The 13,019-nt window shown below is 39.5% G+C and overlaps 1 protein-coding gene across 7 annotated transcripts in view; it reads left to right on the top strand.

Moving 5' to 3' along the window:
• Nucleotides 1-13,019, top strand: part of KLHL32 (kelch like family member 32) — a 248,709-nt gene that overhangs the window by 84,525 nt on the left and 151,165 nt on the right. Inside the window, exon 1 of one of the 7 annotated variants that reach the window (XM_059177033.1) lies at nt 4,129-4,725. The exons of the other annotated variants lie outside the window; for them this stretch is intronic. The gene's annotated coding sequence lies outside the window, so the exon portion shown is untranslated. Of the gene's footprint in view, nt 1-4,128; nt 4,726-13,019 lie in introns of those variants that run through there. 7 annotated transcript variants of the gene reach the window in all.

Genomic DNA, 13,019 nt, shown 5'->3' with positions numbered 1-13,019 from the left:
ATAGGGAGAGAAGCTTATTATAAGGAGTTGACTTATGCAACTCTCTAGAAGCTAAGAAGTCCCAAGATCTATGCAATCAGAAAGCTGGAGATTCAAGGGGACCAATAGAGTAGTTTCAGTCTAAAACTTCAAGCTTGAGACCCAGGAAGAGCCAATGTGAGTGTGTGGCCAAAGGCAGGAAAAAGTCAACATTCTAATTTGAGGGCAGCCAAGCAAAGAGAATCCTCTGTTGGTGAGCCTTTTGTTCTACCCAGGCCATTAACTGATCATACGAGGCCCACCAACATTAGGAAGAGAAACCCACTTTACTCAGCTCTTCCATTCAAATGTTAATCTCTCACAGAGATACCTTCATGGATACACACAGAATAATGTATGACCAAATAGCAGGGAACTGCATGATCTGCTCGAACTGGCAAAATTAATCATCATAGATGATGGCTCCCAAATTTCTATCTCCAGATTGGACCTATTCCTAAAATGCAGAATTGGTATATCCAATGACCATCATCTCTACCTTGATGTTTAAGAAGTATCACAGGGAAGCCTGGGTAACTCAGTCAGCCTCTGACTCTTGACTTGAGCTCAGGTCCTGATCACAGAGTTCTGAGAGCAAAGTCTACCTAGGCTGTGTGCTCAGTGGGAGTCTGCCTAAGGATTTCTCTCCTGCTGCCCCTCCCACCATGGTCTCTCACCCTCTCTCTCAAATAAATAAATAAATAAATTTAAAAATATTCTTTTAAAAAAAGATTTTGTTTATTTAACAGAGAGCAGGAGAGAGAGAGAAATACACAGGGGGAGCAGCAGAGGGAGAGAGAGAAGCAGACTCCCCGCTGAGTAGGGAGCCCCATGTGAGACTTGAATCTAGGACCCTGGGTCATGACCTGAGCTGAAGGCAGATGCTTAACTGACTGAGCCACCCAGGCACTTCTAAATAAACCTTTTTTAAAGAGGTATCCCAAATCTAATGTGTCCAAATCAAACTCCTGTTTTCCGGCCACAAATCTGCTCCTTGCACAGTATTCTCCATTTCAGTTAATAGCAACTGTTGATGCAGGCCCCAAACCACCCTGCAATTCCTGACTCCTTTCTCTTGCATCCGAGCTGCCAACAAGTCCCACGGTGCTACTTTCAAAATTTATTCAGACTCTAACCACTTGTACTACTACCAGCTGGTGGAAGCCACTATCTTCTTATGCCTGGGGTTTTGCAAAATCCTCCTACTTTATCATTCTCCTTCAATCCTCGATCTCTTGGAATCTATTTCAATACTGCAGCCCCACTGATCTTAATGAAGATACAAGTCAGATTATATCACTTTTGCTCAGCCCCCTCTGATGACTTCTACTTTCACTCAGCGTATCAGCCAACCTCGTTTGTTTACCTGATTCTACCTCTTCAGGCCTCCCTCCACTCCAATCACAATGGCCTCCTTGTTATTCTGCAGATACACCTGTCAAGCTCTCACTTCAGGGCCTTTGCACAGCCATTTCATCTCCCTGCATTAATCTAGGTAACCACATGACTTGCTCCTTTGCCCTTCTCAGGCTTGCATTAATACTACTTTTTCAGAAAATAAGACTTCAGTTTTTATGTATGATAACTTAATTTTTAATGAAGGCTATATTCGTGGATTATGTATATTAGTAAAAAAACAAAAAACAAAAAAAACCCAGTAAAGACAAAAAGCTACCATTTCATTTTTTATTAAACTTTGGGGAACTTAAGCCACAGCCCTTTCCCCTCTGGGGTTTGGATCAGATTTATTCAGTAGTGACAAGAATGCCTGGGTCCACAGAGCGCTAAACATAAAACTTGTCCGCAATACCCATTTCAACGTACATAAGTAAAAATGATCTTTGTTGAAACTGTCATTTTGTTTGTCTTTATCCACACAGATCTCTCTGCATAATTGCTGGTGTGGGAGTGGAAAGCAGAAGGTTGCTCAGAGACATGGAGCGCTAAATTCTGGTTTCTTCCCATGCATGAGAATATGGTGTTGCTGATGCTGAGATCAAATTAAAAGCCAGGAGAGTGATGATTGTACCAGCTCTCTAACATAGAACTAATTAGGTTCTTAGGAAATGTACACTGCTGAAGGGGGAGTTTAAGTACTTAGTCCAAAAGACTTGTGACCCAACAGACACTTAGCTGTTTTCTCAGATCCAGCAGGCCTAGTCTTACATAAAACATATCACCCAAAGCCACTAGGGAATCAGGAGCCAGGGAAGACTGGACACCTGGCTGCTCATAAGTTTTGAGTCCTTGGTTAATTAGTTGGGAACCTAATGTGGTAGTGTATGGTCTTGTCCCCTCAACTTATAACTCCAAAAATACCAGAATCTGGTTCAGAAAGGGGGATTTAACATGCTGCAATTGACTTTTCTTAAGGCAATGGTGGCTTTTAAAATAACCTACAAACAACTATAGCTTCAAGGAACTGTCAAAAATGACAAAAATCACCCACAGTTCAAATATTCTCGATTTTTCACCTAAGTCATAGCTGTTGTCCAGGAGTAGTTGTTGGCTTTCTGCAACTTGTACCTGATGAGCAGTCATTTAGTTAATATCCACCAAGAAGAGGCCTCGTGAAATAGCTTTTAAATCTAGCCAGAAAAAATAACACCATTAATGATGTCCTTGACATTCAGCAAAGCCAAATTAAGCACTCAATCTGACATTTTATAGACAGCCTATTACAGACTAACACTTGGTGGACATTTGATAAGCATGAACTGCCTGGCTGACCGGGAGCAGCCACACGTCTGGCTGGTATAGAAACTGCAGTTGTGGGAGAGGCGAGGAGGCCGATTTTAGATGTCTTGTGGGATAGGGCCTCCTGAGCACCCAAGGGTGTGAGGGTTTTTTTTTAATTTATTTTAAAAACAATTAAAATGGCTTCATAATCTCCTTTTAAAACTGAACACATTCCTTAAAAATAGAATTCCCTTTGTCAGTTCAAGGTGAAGTAGCAGTTGATGGTGGTGGTGGTCCAACATTACTTCCTTTTTAAATTGAAAGCTCAGAGTCTCTGAAAAACCATTGTCACATTACCTTTTAAAATTGTTTGCATCAGTGCCAGAGAAGTCATTAACATTTCAGATATTATTGTGCTGACAGGGCAGTGTGTTCGTTATGGTGGAAGCACGGTGAACTCTGGTCTGCGTTTTAGTCCCTCATTTGAACCGATTCACTTCTCCTGAATATAAATATTATAAAGCTGGAAAAAATATTTGCAACTTGAAATAGCTAACTTTTAAAAAATCATTTATTTTATGCCGTCATTGTGCTAAGCTCTTTATTTGCTGCCAGTGTGTGTTTGAAAGACTATTTCATTTTTGCCTGCCATATCTTTTTTATCCTCTTGAAATTATAGCTTGCACACTGTTTTATTTAAAATCACAATTTCACTCATGCTTATTTAATCACAGTGATATAGTCAACCTTAGCTTCATCTGAAAGAACAAGAGCGCATGTTTGAAGGATAATAAAGCTGATGAAAATTTCAAACCTTTAGAAATTGAATATTGAGTCAAGACAGATGGTTTCTAAAAGGGGGCAAGACAGCTGATCATGTGAATCAGATGAATTGATGTAAAGAATTATTGGGATCTATAGATATGCCCTGATTCTGTTCATCATTTTTTATAAAAAACTGATTCAAAATGAAGTGTCCACACGGGGAGGACCCAGCTGCTTGTTGAATCAATTGCTTTTAATTACCCCATCTGATGTTGACTGGATTTGGGGCCTGCATGCCTGGATTCCTGAAGGATTGAATTACCAGCATTCTTCTCATTTAGAGGCATGTGACTCCAAAGTGATAATTGAGATTTCCATATCAAATCATTCATATCACTTTAAAAATTATGTATATGCACATACAAATTTTCATAGGACTAAAAGAAGTTCTTCAGTTAGTTACTTTTTTTTTTTTAAGATTTTATTTATTTATTTGACAGAGAGCACACATAGGCAGAGAGGCAGGCAGAGAGAGAAGCAGGCTCTCCACTGAGCAGGGAGCCTTATGCGGGGCTTGATCCCAGGACCCCGGGATCATGACCTGAGCTGAAGGCAGCTGCTTAACCAACTGAGACACCCAGGCACCCAGTTACTTTGGAGAAGTATTAGAACTCTTGAGGACTATTTCTAAGTTATTTTCTTTTCTTACTCTGTAAGACATGGAGATTTTGTGTGTCACCTGTATGACACAGCATCCAATGTGTTTGCAGAAGTGGTGGACTTGAACATGTATGACAACCGAGACACTTCATAGTACACTGGCCTGTTCTGTCTTGGATCAGGAAGGTTCCAATGATTGGTTGCATAGCAACTAATGGAGTTAGAAGAAACTGTGTGTGAGCTGGGTCTCTGTCCTCATCTGTGTATAGCCAAATAATGGGAGAGTAGCTCTAGCATGGATTGCCTGACTTACAACTGTCAAACCAATGGGGATGAATAAAATGAAAGGTGGGAGAGAGATTCTACAGCTGGGCTGGGTACCTGTATCTGTAGTTGTCCACACCTTATTTAATGGTAGCACACTGAAGAAACAGATATAAAGAGGACATTACAAATTAAAGAAGAGCTCCTGAAATTTTGGATTAAATTCTGAATAGTGGTCACTAATTACCCTGGATTTTTAAAGAGAAGAATGATTAGTATAATTAAAGCAATTCCACATTATTATCAACATTCTTCCAAAAACTTTTCTGGAGCCAAGAGGTAAGAGATTTTATGTGATGATGTCATGAACTCTAAGACAGAAATGTTGTGTTGTATGCTTGTACATATGGATACTGTATGATGCAGGGCTGGTGCTTCTGCTCCATCTCCCTTCTTTAGACCTACAGGAGACATAATAACAAGATCCTGACCACTCTCAGTTGAGTCTGGATTTGGCCTCACAGCCCTCAACCAGGCTCCAGGCAGCTAGAGATAGCAGACTAGGCATCAACAAGGTTCCAGTGCCTTGTCGTCCTTTATGGCATATGGAGACTCCTTAAAAGCTTCTGGTTTTTGCATTCCATAGGAACAGGTCTAGGGGGGTGGGGTTGTGTCAGTAGCAGCTCCATGATGGCCACATGAAATTCCTCTTCAGGCAAATATGTTAAGAAGGAGATGACTCAGATAAAGTCAGCCAGGGCCACTGGGGAAAGGAGAATGTCATGACAGATTTACCTGAAGGCTGCTAACACCACTTCCATCCAAGAACGTAGGACAATTTTCTCTTCCTGAGGCCTTGTTCTTGAAACCGTGAGTCTTCTTTAACTTTTATTTCCCAAGTAATAATCTCTCTTCTCACCCAACAAGATGTAGTGACTGATCCTCCCTTGCTTGGATTTGGACTCAGGTCTTCTACCCAGATGCCAAGATTTCGCACTGGCCTGGAGTGCTAACATTTTATAAATCAGAGAATTTGGATTAGGTGCTCATTCCACGGGGAGACTTAAGAGCTGTGACCACACATCATAAAAGCTCTCAAGCAACAGAGGGAATTTATTGAAATTCTACGAGGACAAAGGGGAGAAATTTGTCAGAAGCATGATTATGATTCAGTTTTCTGGAGGTATTACTAATACTTCCTATTCTCATGCAAAGTATTGGATGTCTCATCTCTTTAAATATTCAGATACGCAAGGAGTGTTGCAAAGAGCAGAGGACTGACTATAGTTGTGCCTCTCAAATTGTGATGTGCACATGGGTCACCTGGAGCTTTTGTTAACATGCACCTTCCATCCAGTAGGTATGAGGTGTGTCTGAAATGCTTCATCTCTAACAAGTTCCCCGATGATGCCAGTGCTGCTTGCCCAGGGACCACACCTGAGTAGTGAGGGACTGGTGATCTCTAAGGTACCTTCTAGTTTCAAGATTCCATTGACAGAAGAGAGTCTAGACTTTTAGCCATGATGCTTAAGACATGCCCAGTGTGGTTTTGATAAGCACCATGAGAGCCTCTTCTGAGTCTTGCAGAATCTTCCCTAAATGCTTATCAAAGGGACACAGAATCCCTCACTTGGCCTCCTCAGTTACTCCACCTCTTATTTTTTTCTTCAGGCTTTCAGACTCTTCTGATATAACTGTCCTCTGAAACTTTCCTTCTTCAGAGCCAACTTCCTGGATTTGTTCAGACTCTGTATCACATCGGCTCAGCCACTTCTTGACATGGGCCCCAAATTCTGTTTTAGGACGGCTGTCTGAGTGGAGGAGATTCATGTTTGATTTTGGATAGTGTGTCCTTAGTTGATCTTGGAAGGCAGGATTGTGTCCTATGAGGACAGAACAAATGGTCTCTCTGTGAAAAGATTCATTCAGTAACGACTTATCAAATTTATTCAATAAGGAAGAGTAAGCATCATCCCTAAATATCTGACAGAACAGACTTCTTTACATGGTGGGGAGTAAAGGTTTGAAATCCATACCAAAGAAATACAGCCATAGACAAAAAGGGAACAGAAGCACCACAAGAATGAGCAGAAGTCAAAGGATTCAAGAGCATGACCAAAGGCCAAAACCAGATGTGTGGATGCCATTTTCCATCTTCCAGAGTATGTAACCATTGACAAGGATAAATACCACTCATGGATAGTCTGAGTTCATGGTGGGCAGCAGTTTCTGACCTTCACAAATTTACTATATCTTTAGCTAAATGAAAAAGACCTTGATCTGTCTCCTTTTTCTATTCCATTCCCAAGAAGATTCAAGTAGTTGAAATACAGCCACATCTAGGAGGAGAATTCTAAAGAGAAATAGAATAAGCCGTAATCATGCTGGTTTTGAAGGGCTCATTATCACTATGTAGTTAATTTAAGAAGCAACTGTGCCAAGAGCAAAGCTGTGAAATACAGCTAGATTCTTTGAATAAACAAGTTACATATTTGAAGATGTTGGGGAAAACCAATATGTTTCACAGTTTTTAGCGTGTAAGGTGAATTTTTCTTTATATGGTTAAAGTGAGGGAAAATTGGTATTTTAAGAAATAATTAAATGTGGCTGCTTAATTATAGGTATAGTAATGTAATTTGGTGTTTTCATTTGTCCTGATATTTTTTTTTCTCTGAGACTATTACTATACTGTTGGAGGAAGAATTAAAACAGCTACAAATATACTGGGGGAAGACCCCTGTACCCAAACATTCCTATTCTTGTGGGCCATTAAGCTCCCCAGATGGATTGGATTACTTTTGCATTTGTGAAATAAAGAAGGTAAATAGTCCAGTTCAGCTGTGGTCAGGAACATTCTCCCCTTAATGCCAAGGAAATGGGCCATTGTGGTTAATTGAACAGTCTCATTAAGTGAGATTTACCACCCATTCTATATGGGAGGTATAACCAAAATACGATGAAAGGTAATCACCATTAACACTAAATTGAGCAAAATGTAATCTTTGTTGATTCAGAAGTTAGCTCAGATCTCTGTAATGACATGGCCACTGTAAACATCACTAGTAAGTAACACTAGTTACTTGTCTTAATGAAAGATGGAGCGGATCAGGCTGGGTATGCTGCCATCATTGCAAGTTGCTTTTTTCAATAGCTTTCTTAAACGTGTTTGCTTACTTTGGTTTAACTCTCTCATAAGGGTTGAGTGCCCCGAACACAAAGCAGTTATTTCATCCATAAAATCATCTGGATTCCGGATAAAATGGAATTCACTGTACCTCTTGCCCATGTCCAGGGCAACTCCAAAGCTAGGTGTAGTTTCTAGGTGAAAAGATCCTATTTTACCAACTTCAAGTGCTTGAAAAGGTCTGTGTTTTCATCTTTGAAGACACAGTAGCATTTCCGCTGGTCAGTTTTGGGGCATCATGTACCAACCTAAAATGAGTTGTAGTTCATCTTGTGACTGCGTGACAACTAACATGACCCAAAGAAACTTGATTCATGCACTGTGGTTTTAAGACTTCATTTGCATCATTTCTGTGTGAAATATAAGAGGCACGACACATTGTAAATCGACAGTTCTCTCTGTGGTTGGCACTTCAAGTGGACTGTGTTCTCACAAACTGGGTTTTCAATTAGAAAGATTTGTGGTGGTGGCAGCACGTTATCAGCCAAGAGTGAGCTGTGACAACTGTAAATCTCAGCCTGGCCCAGGCTTTCCAAAAGACAAAAACAGCATGAACCGAGGACGAATCTGTGCAGTGCTTCCGTATCTCTAAGCAGAACCTCATCCCGTGCTTTGGCAGAATGTTGTGGCTTGATAGAGGGCATTGCCATATGTTCTTACTTTTTTCTAAATGTCTACAAGTGAACTAATTTGTATTTAGCTTATGGTGGGTATTCCTTCTCTTTAACTGTCGCTACTTTAGCTACTTGTCTGAAACACCTTGTACCCAGAAAATTCTTTCCTATGTCAGATTAATTATTTTTGTTTACAACAGTGTGCAACAGCTGAACATTACCTACAGCCGCATCATCATCTGAATTTTTGAAGACTGTGTTGGTTCATTCATGCATGCATTCATTCATTCATTTATTCATTTATCTCTATATATTGCATGCATGCAAGCAAATGTGAGCATCTAGGGGTGAGTGAGTAAGGAAGTGAGTAAGCAAGAGTACTCACCACAGTGAGTAAGGAAGTTATGGTACCTACAGTTCATGGCGCTTACAGTTTACCTTTTCAGGACATTCAGTGGTAGAAGACAGCACCCATGGTCCCATCACCTCTTTTGCTACCAAAGGACACTTTGTCCTTCCCTGTGGGCTCTAGAAGCTCTCTTAACATTGTTTCACAGGCTCTTGACATCTCACAAGCTTCACTCATTGACAAATGACTGGGTTCTTCCTTACTTTGTTGGTATCCAGTGTGACTTCTTCTAATTGAGGTGCCTTGTAAGTTTATTAAACCCAAAATACAGACCTTGATTTAATAGTTTCCTTTTTTTCTTCTCCTTAACTGGTTTTATAACTTTTGAAAATTACCATGTTTTAAATTTATAACATTAAGTTTCTAAGACTATATGATACGATATCAAAATGAAGGTTGTGTGTTTATGGAAATGGCAGTGATGGTTTTTATGATGTGATCAGTCCTCAAACTAGGGAGTAGGAATAAGTCCTGTAGCTAGACATAGGGATTTTGGGAGGGACTGTCACTAGGAAAGTGTTTGAAAGGAACAGAATTTGGGCAGAGAGCAGAAGAGAAGCTGTTTCTTAGCTCTCATTCCAACTGGGATCCAAACAGACATGGGAAAGTAGGGCATTCAGCTTGGATTAGGGGCAACCTAATGACAACCCTATGAAGTTTGTATTGTCTCTCAGGAACTTTTTGCATTTCATTAACCTAGATAATCCTTCAGCAGTTTGAGTCATTTCTGTCAACAGTGCAGTTGATGGAGAGCTGCAGGTCACCATTTCTGGGGCAATTGCAACTTGGAAGATCTGAAAAAAGAAATTAGTGTTGGAAATATTAAAAATTGAAACACCATGTAATAAAAAACAGATGTGAAGAAAAAAAAACAACTGCAATTTCTTCCAGTGTTTTGTTTTGTTTAGAGGAGCTATATGAAGTCTAGAAGCAAATTCAGAATTACACAAATGGGAAGTCCTTTTTTATTGTGACTTGTGCTTTTTAGTTCTGACAATTTATTGATTTAGTTTTTTAAGTAGGCTCCATGCCCAGTGTGGGACCTGAGTTCAGGACTCTGAGGTCAAGGGTTGCATGTTCTTCTAACTGTAAGAGCTGGATGCATCTGGTTTTGACTTTGGATCTTTCACAAATGCATAAGTAGAATCCATTTACATTAAAATCAGTTTTCTGATAGCCCTTTTTTATCTTTAGCTAAACTTGATTTCAAAAACAAAAACAAAAACAAAAATCCTCAGAGAGTATATATCATTGCTTTTAACCAAAGAATACATAAAAGAAACTTAACTCTATTTCCTCGTTATTACAGTATATAAGTCTCACTAAGACCTTGCCGTATGCAGGCACTATTACCAAATACTTCATATATATACACTGTCATTTAATCTTCAAACAAGTTCATGAAGTGGATAGAATTTTTGGCCACATTTTCCAGATAAGAAAACTGAATCCGAGAGGAGTTACGTGCTTGTCAAACCTGGAATAGTTTGATTACAAGTTTGCCTTTAATCACTGTGGTTCGCCAAACCAAGGGTTACATGACTTCAAATCCAGTGTTCCTAACCAGTCATGTAGCACCTTAACTCTCTCTAGTGGCCCCAACAGCAAGCCAGATCAACTCACTAATTCACCAAGTTACCAAATACACCTTATTGACCTTTCACCACTAACAGCTGCTAAAGGAATATCAGATTTCATTTATTCATGACTAAGTAAATTCCTGAAAGTGAAATATTCTACATGTTTGCTATTTAATATAGCAAATATTATTGTGTATGTTACATATTACATACTCCCCATGTCTTCAGGATTTTTTCAATGATTAAAAAAATTTTTAAATGACAAGGGAGCAATAATTGTGTACTTCTGACAATCAAAATTTTAGCTTTAAATTGAGCTAACAAAGAGGATTCTTTTTTTTTTTAATTTCTAAAAAATATTTCTTTATTCTGGTAGAGTACAGCATTTTCTGTATGTATCCACAGAACTCTAAAAAAATTTTAGTATATTGCTAGAACTCCTATAGAAGCTTACAAATATTATGTACTTTGGATGAAAGAAGATAGGAAAAAATATACAACTTTGGTTCATTTGTATTTTCTATATATACATACATACCACATTTTCTTGATCCATTCACTTGTCAATGAATATTTAGGTTGTTTTCATATCTTGGCTATTGTAAATAATGCTGCAGTGATCATTGGGAGTTCAGATATCTATTTCTTTTTTTTTTTTTAATTTTTTATTTTTTATAAACATATATTTTTATCCCCAGGGGTACAGGTCTGTGAATCACCAGGGTTACACACTTCACAGCACTCACCAAAGCACATACCCTCCCCAATGTCCATAATCCCACCCCCTTCTCCCAAACCCCCTCCCCCCAGCAACCCTCAGTTTGTTTTGTGAGATTAAGAGTCACTTATGGTTTGTCTCCCTCCCAATCCCATCTTGTTTCATTGATTCTTCTCCTACCCACTTAAGCCCCCATGTTGCATCACCACTTCCTCATATCAGGGAGATCATATGATAGTTGTCTTTCTCTGCTTGACTTATTTTGCAAAGCATGATACGCTCTAGTTCCATCCATGTTGTCGCAAATGGCAAGATTTCATTTCTTTTGATGGCTGCATAGTATTCCATTGTGTATATATACCACATCTTCTTGATCCATTCATCTGTTGATGGACATCTAGGTTCTTTCCATAGTTTGACTATTGTGGACATTACTGCTATAAACATTCTGGTGCACGTGCCCCTTTGGATCACTACGTTTGTATCTTTAGGGTAAATACCCAATAGTGCAATTGCTGGGTCATAGGGCAGTTCTATTTTCAACATTTTGAGGAACCTCCATGCTGTTTTCCAGAGTGGCTGCACCAGCTTGCATTCCCACCAACAGTGTAGGAGGGTTCCCCTTTCTCCGCATCCTCGCCAGCATCTGTCATTTCCTGACTTGTTTATTTTAGCCATTCTGACTGGTGTGAGGTGATATCTCATTGTGGTTTTGATTTGTATTTCCCTGATGCCGAGTGATATGGAGCACTTTTTCATGTGTCTGTTGGCCATCTGGATGTCTTCTTTGCAGAAATGTCTGTTCATGTCCTCTGCCCATTTCTTGATTGGATTATTTGTTCTTTGGGTGTTGAGTTTGCTAAGTTCTTTATAGATTCTGGACACTAGTCTAACAAAGAGAATTCTATTCTTTATGAAAATTCAGAACTCTCTAATGGAGTGAGATAGAAATGAGAATCTGCAGAAGAAATAATGGACCATCAATTAATACCACCACTCAGGGGTGCCTGTGTGGCTCAGTCAGTTAAGCGTCTGACTGTTGGTTTCGGCTCAGGTCATGATCTCAGGGTCATGAGATCCAGCCCCATGTTGGGCTCTGTGCTGGGTGTGGGGCCTGCCTGGAATTCTCTCTCTCTCCTTCTGCCCTCCCCCCTCGAAAAACAAAACAAACAAAAAAACCACCATTCAATATATATTAAAGTGTACAGAATTGTGAGGATCAAAAATAAATCTATCAAAATAAAAATTGCTAAGAGAAGGCTATTAATACATTGGCAGAACCAGAAAAAAATCACATATCTAAAATTAAAGAAATTAGTGTAAAGTAAAATATTACCAGATAGTTGAGTAAGGGGGTTTTTCCTCCACTTTTTATTTTATCTCTATGAAGTTAGCTAAACTGCAGAATTTGAAGGGACAGTTCCCTTAAGACTTCTATCACTTCTGACACCAACTGCAGGTTTGAACGAATTCCTGAAACTATTCTCATATTCCATAATTCACTAGGAAGTCTCACAGAACTTGCTATAAGTTTTTATACTCATGGACACTGGCTTATTACAGGGAAAGGATATAAATTGGAGTTAGACAAAGAAAGAGACATACTGGACAGAATCCAGAAGGGGACCACATACAGAGCTGCTGGCGGTCCTCCTCCTGTGGAGTCATAGTGTATCTCCTGACCACGCTAAGTAACAAAATGCACAGAGGACTGCTAACCAGGGACAGTCACCCAAACTTTTGGTATCCAGAGTTTTTACTGGGGCTCAGTTACACATTCCCATGTGATTGACCTTTCACCTCCAGCCTTGCCTAGAGGTCAGGCTAGTACCTTTAGTCTCCATTTCCCCTGGAGGTCACAACTGATATAGTGTGGCCCAAAATCTCATCATAAATCACACTGTTCCCAGACAAACAAGGACCTTCCTATCTGGCAGGATATTCCAAGGGCCTAGAGATCAACTTCCAGAATTCAAGGGAAAAGACCAGAACTTCCTTTGGGTAAGGTTAATTCTTCCCTATATAGATGCATACATTCCTAAATAGTACATTTCATCATTGGTAACCCAAAACAGAATTTTCTCTTTATACCTGCTAAATCAAACTTGTTCCATATGTACAAATTATT

Source organism: Mustela lutreola, chromosome 6 (genome assembly GCF_030435805.1).
Source record: "Mustela lutreola isolate mMusLut2 chromosome 6, mMusLut2.pri, whole genome shotgun sequence".
Lineage (NCBI taxonomy): Eukaryota > Metazoa > Chordata > Mammalia > Carnivora > Mustelidae > Mustela > Mustela lutreola.
This window is presented reverse-complemented; position numbering and strand designations above follow the sequence as displayed.